Below are 6,112 nucleotides of genomic sequence, written 5' to 3'. Positions count from 1 at the left end.
TGGTGATTCAGGATGAAAAGCATCTAGCTGGGGTCTGCTTCAGCTCCTCTGCCCTTTTGTTTGTGGATCATTGATGAAACTGTCAGCCATGTAAAGTGGACTATGGTCAGAGCTTGGAAAAGTTACTTTTTTGAACTACAACTCCCATCAGCCCCAGCCAGCATGGCACTGGCTGGGGCTGATGGGAGTTGTAGTTCAAAAAAGTAACTTTTCCAAACTCTGACTATGGTTGTAGACACAAAAGCAGCAAAAATGGTTTTTCTGGCTATGTTTTGAAGCGACTTTGCCCTCTGCTGGCCACACCTTCCTTCCCCACTGCTGACATCAGACCTTTCAGGACCGCCCACAGCAAAGTGTTGGGCCAATCACTGTCTCTGCCTGAGCCTACAGCAAAGCATTTCCATCAGCCACACCTGGAGTGGCAATGGGTTGATCGACCAATCAGTTGCAAAATCTGTCTGAAGCTGAATTTTTTAAAAAGCACACTTGAGCTGATCCAGCCAGGTTTTAGAGTAAAAAGGGGCAGAGTTTGATCTGCCCCTGTTTTCAGAAAACTGGTGGGGGCGCACTGGAATGGGCACAACAGGAAGTGTCTCTAGCCTATGACTGAGTTATTTAGAAAGGTGGGACAGGTGAAAAAAATGTGGAAATTGCACACTGAAGCTGTGAGCAAACTAGTCGCCTGCAGCAAAGCATTTCCATTAGCCACTCTTGAAAGGGGAACGGATTGATCAGCTGATCAGTTACGAAATCTGTTTGAAGCTGAATTTAAAAAGCAACACCACTCAAGTTGATCCCACCAAGCTTTACAGTAAAAAGGGGCGGGTTTTGACTAGGGTCATGTGCCCCGTTTTCAGAAGCGAGAGGTGGAGAAGCACTGGAACCAGCAGAATAGTGACTATGTTTCTACCCTAAGAGAGAGACAGAGGTCACACCTGGACATACATTTAACACACTCTTAAACCACTTTAAGAGTCATGGCTTCCCCCAAAGAATCCTGGGAACTGTAGTTTGTTAAGAGCACTGAGAACTGTAGCTCTGTAAGAGATCTCCTTGTCACCATCATTAAGAACACTAGAAGAAGCATCACAAATGGGCTCAGTTCCAGTTGCCCTGCCTAACAAAAGACAAAGCAGAGGTAATAAAAGTACATAATTAAACTGATCAAGTACAGAGTCATCTTAGGCCACATCCATACCATACAATTAAAGCATTCTTATACCACTTTAAGAGTGCCGGTTCGCCACGGCAATCCTCCGTCAGAAGGCGACGTCTTGAGACTGTCAGCTGGGCAAGCTGCACTGAGGTGCCCTTTGTCCAGAGCTTGGAAGTAACTAGTTACAAGTAACGAATTACTTGTAATTCATTACTTTTTTGAGTAACGAGTGGGTAATTCCTAGGGTTGCCATATTCCAGTTCCACAAATCCAGGCAGGTTAATTTGCATATTATGCAAATTATTTGCATATATTATGCAAATATTTGCATATTAATATTTGGATTGTCCAGTTGTTTTGTTTTTGTGCCTAGGAATTACCACCAAAAACTGGGGAAAGATGTGAGAAATCTTTTTTTTAAAAGCAACAATTTCAGCCCCAGATGCCTAGACTCTAGTTTCCAACACTATGGAGTATTTATTGATTGATTAAGAGAATTTATATCCTGTCATTTTGCTGTTAAAAACAGAGCTCAGCACAGCTTACAAATATAATAAAAACAATAAAAATACACAATCAATATAAAAACATAATAAAAACACAAAATAGTAACAAACATAAAGTAAGTCAGGGCAGCAGTATGGTTACCTTTGCTGGTCATTGACCGAAATAAACTTATTTACATTTTTTAGTATGGTTAACCATTACAGATACGATATATTTCAGAGATGTGGTGGGTGGAGAAAAACAAGCCAAAATGTTAGGAAAAGGAGTCTTTCACACCACATGCTCCGTTCTAAATACTGTTGCAGCAAGTTTTACAAGTTCCTCCAGTATTCCACTGGTGCAGGCACTCAGACATTCAAAGTATCTGTATGTTTCTTAGGTTTTATAAAAGCAAAGCTTTGCTTAACTCAAAATTTCTCAACCACATCTACACAGGTTCCACCTCCATACTCAAAATGAAACTGGGCCTGGAAGTGTGCAACAACCCCACACATACCTTGCTAATTAGATTACCAATGCCAGGATGTCTGTCTTATCGACTACTCTCCTGCTCTCTTCCCCCCCTCCCCACCAGTCATCATGAAAGACCCAGTCCTGGGCTCAGAAAGAAAATAAATATCTGGTCCTCTTCAAAGTATTGATAAGCCTCTTGTTTTAATTGAAATAATAATTATAAATTCTTGTTCTTATCACTAATGGGAGTTAATTATCTTGCATATGCTGCTGTTGCTTCTATGGCTGTAACGGAGTGAGGTTAAAGATAAGTGAAATGCAAATAGGGGAAAAAAACACAGAAGGCAGTAACACTTTCCTAAATGTAATACCATACCAACCACAACAAGATTCCTATGAGTAAGGCAAAAAACTAAGCTCACAACCAGTCAGGATTCCTAACCAAAAACCAAAAATATGATAAATGAAGAAATATGTATATAAGCATGACTATCAAATATATTTATTATTTACACAAACTGTAAAGATATTTATAGTGCAATCCTACGTTTATTTATTCAGAAGCAAGTCCCAGCGTATTCAGTGGGGCTTACTCAAACAGGGACAGAACTGCAACCTCAAGTGATAAGCAACTTCATTCACACAACCCAAAATTCCAAATCATGCCACTTTACGCTGTTTTGCAACTGTTTATACTTGTTTTATGGTTATTGGATTTTAAATGGCTTTATTTCTTGTTGTGAGCTGCCTTGGTTTCCAACCCTACCTCACAGGGGTGTTGGAAAGACTCCATACACGCACACGCACACACTGCAGATGTATAAATACATACAGCCCATATAATAGTTTATTGTCAAACCAGTTGGTCATTGCAGAAAACTCAGTATTTTAAAAAAATCAGTATTATTTTCCTACAGAATAAAAACTGTAATACCTAAGTAAGCCCTGCCTACTTGCTTTAAAATAGGACTAGAGAAGGGGGCAGAAAGAGTTAGAACACAAACATAATTCTTTTTTACATTCACTCCAAAGTCCCATTGATTTTCAGCACATTCATAACCATGTCTACTCAAAGTAAGTCCTATTGAATTAAATGGGATTTACTTTGGGCATATGGGATTAGCATTGCTTTTACAAAAAGCAAGTATTGGGAAGGTTTTCAAAACACTGCCCAAGCTCTGACTTCTGCACACAAGAGGAAAAAAAACTGAAATGTATATACTTTCCCAATTTATGAGATTTTCAGATAAACTGGGGGGGTGGGGGGTGAAACCACCATTTTGTTTTCTAGACACTGCCTCAGGTCAATGAAACTGAAACACAATCCCTGATTGGCTGCAATGCTGAACGGGCGGGGTTAAAGCTACAAAGTGCTATAGTACAGTACTGTTTAAAGAAAGATTTAACAGTCGAGGGGGGTGGCTGACATTTTTATGTATATCTCGAGAACCGGACCACCTGCAAACTTAATTTTTTTTTTAAATTAAAGCTGGGAATCCGGGCCATGTAAAGGGCTAGCCAGGTGCCAGGTGGCATGCACAGAATCCGGGTAAAACCCGGCTATCCGGGCAATATGGCAACCCTAGTAATTCCTTTACATTTTGATTGTAATAGAACTAGGAGTAATTTTACTACTTTTGTGGAGTAATTGTAACGTTTCCAGAGTTACTTTTGGGCATTACTTGGGGGGGAGCAGGGGAAGTCTTCTGCTCCTCTGATTTGTAGATGAAAATCATGTGCCTCAAACTGGGCTTCTGTGTAGTGTTGCTCTTTCCTTATGCTCTGTGGATGGGTAGGAGGTGACAAAGGAGGAGGCAGAGAGTGAGACGGGGTGCAGTGGAGAAAACAATTACTTAAAAAAACAGATGGTGGTGAAGAATGGAGTGGAGGGAAAAAGGATCTGGAGGTCAAGAACATGGATAAAGGAGGAGAAGGAGGCAGCAGCAGAATGGACATAAAGAACTGGAGGTGAAAGATGACAACATGTGTGTGTGTGTGTGTGTGTGTGTGTGAATATTGTGTTTGCACATGGCACACAAAGTGGCCTCCACCACCCTCTCTGGCTACTGGGTTGCATTTGCAGTATTTTAACTTTTTTGCATCTCAGGGGAAAATGTTTGCTTGAGTGAGTGTCCCTTAGTTGGTGGCAGAGCAGGGTCTGGGAGGTGGTTAAGTGAGAGAGATTATGCTGGCTGGCTGAGTGAGGGGGGGTTGCACTTGCTTTGACGTGCAAAGATCTGAGTAGTGGCCTCAGCCTCCCTCCCCACCACCCTTACCAGTGGAGAGACCACCATTGCTATCTTATGAATAAAAATAATTATTCTACTACGTCTGTATGTGTTTGTTTATTTTTAATGTTGTTTTAGGCAGCAGCCAAGGCCAGCACTTTGTAGGCTTTTTTTTAAAGTAACTGAAATGTAATTGTAGTGATTGCTTTGGAGGAAAAGTAAAGTAATCAGTTACTTTCAGAGCAATTGTAATTGTAACAGTAATTACTACTTTTTTGGGGCCATGTAACTCTAATGGTAATTTATTTCTTTTTTAAAGTAATCTTCCAAGCTCTGCCTTTGTCACCTGCCCTTCCTGCACCCTGCTCGCTGTACTCACAGGAAACAAGCTTGCGACACAAGTGTTAGCCACGCTGCCCGCCTTTGCGCATCTAGCCCAGCCGTGAACCGGACCACAAACCGCAAGAAAATGTTTTTGCGAAGGTTTCCACAGAAGGAGCCACAGTTCCTGCCCTCACGGTAAGTTGCCACAGCAACGACTCATTTATCACTGAAACAGAGGCTGACCGTTCACATGTGTGAAAAAGTATCCCTAGGTTGCCCCTTTCCAGGGGCACAAGGGATCACGGGCTTGTGCAAATAGGCCCCGAAGACGCTTCGCTCCGGTGCAATTCAACTGATGCGGGAGGGTAGAGAGGGGGAAATAGTTTCCTTCAAGAATTCCCAGTACACTGTTTCGTGGGACTCAGTCTCACGAACGGGGAGATTACTGCCGAATACATCCGGGTATTGAAAACCCAATTGCTGTCCCACCTCTATCGCTTTTGGGAATTAAGGTCCAGTGAAAGCCAAATAGCTCTATTGGTTCATTGGTAGATAGCATGCTGTATATGTACCATACATAGCTGCACCAAAATTCCTAATTTTTCAATAAATTTCATTAAAACTATAACAAATTTCACTTTCATAAACAAATAACATTGATGTTAAAAGTTCGATGGTTGTGATAAAATTAGCTAAATCAACACCTTTTATGCTGAATAGAACACAAAACAAACAACTGCTTTTAATACCACACCACTCATTGGCCCGCCATTGGGCCTCCAAAAATTTGGGATTTATAACCCACTTGATGGTAGGTCTACCTGAGAAAATCAAAAAAAGCTTCTTTCGCGAACGTTTCCACACAAGCAGCGAGCATTCTTTACCTTATGGTATCTCACCACCGTGGCTACTTCTTTATCGCTGAAACAAGGAGCTGCTGAAGGGCGATGTCACTCCCACAAAAAAGGATAGCCCTGGACATAACTGAAAACAATAAAAGTAGAAATAAAACTATTTTTCTCCCTTGCCTGGTGCGCAAGGAATCATGGGCTATGCAAATGAGCGCCAAAGACGTTTCAGGCAGATCGAGATAGGGCGAAGATCGTACTCAGAATTCAAAGTTAATCAGCATCTTACCTAGCAGCCTAAATTTTGCTTCCAGGACCCCACAGCTGCATCTACCCATACCATCGGTGCCGGCATGCACCACGGGCTCTGACTACTCCCCCCCCATTTACCAGGCTAACTAGAAGACCAGCGGTTATCACCTTAGTACCAGGCAGGCAAATCGCCATAATGACGCAATAGAACTAGCCAGCGCACAGAACTCATAAGTCCACCACAATTTAATTTACAAAAGCAATGGTAACGGGGAACCAATCAGGTTTTCAATGCTCAGCGACAAGCCTTTAGAGCGTCACTGAGACTTACTCTTGTGTAATTG

The sequence above is a fragment of the Rhineura floridana genome, chromosome 4, assembly GCF_030035675.1.
Source record: "Rhineura floridana isolate rRhiFlo1 chromosome 4, rRhiFlo1.hap2, whole genome shotgun sequence".
In the NCBI taxonomy this organism is placed as follows: domain Eukaryota; kingdom Metazoa; phylum Chordata; class Lepidosauria; order Squamata; family Rhineuridae; genus Rhineura; species Rhineura floridana.
This window is presented reverse-complemented; position numbering follows the sequence as displayed.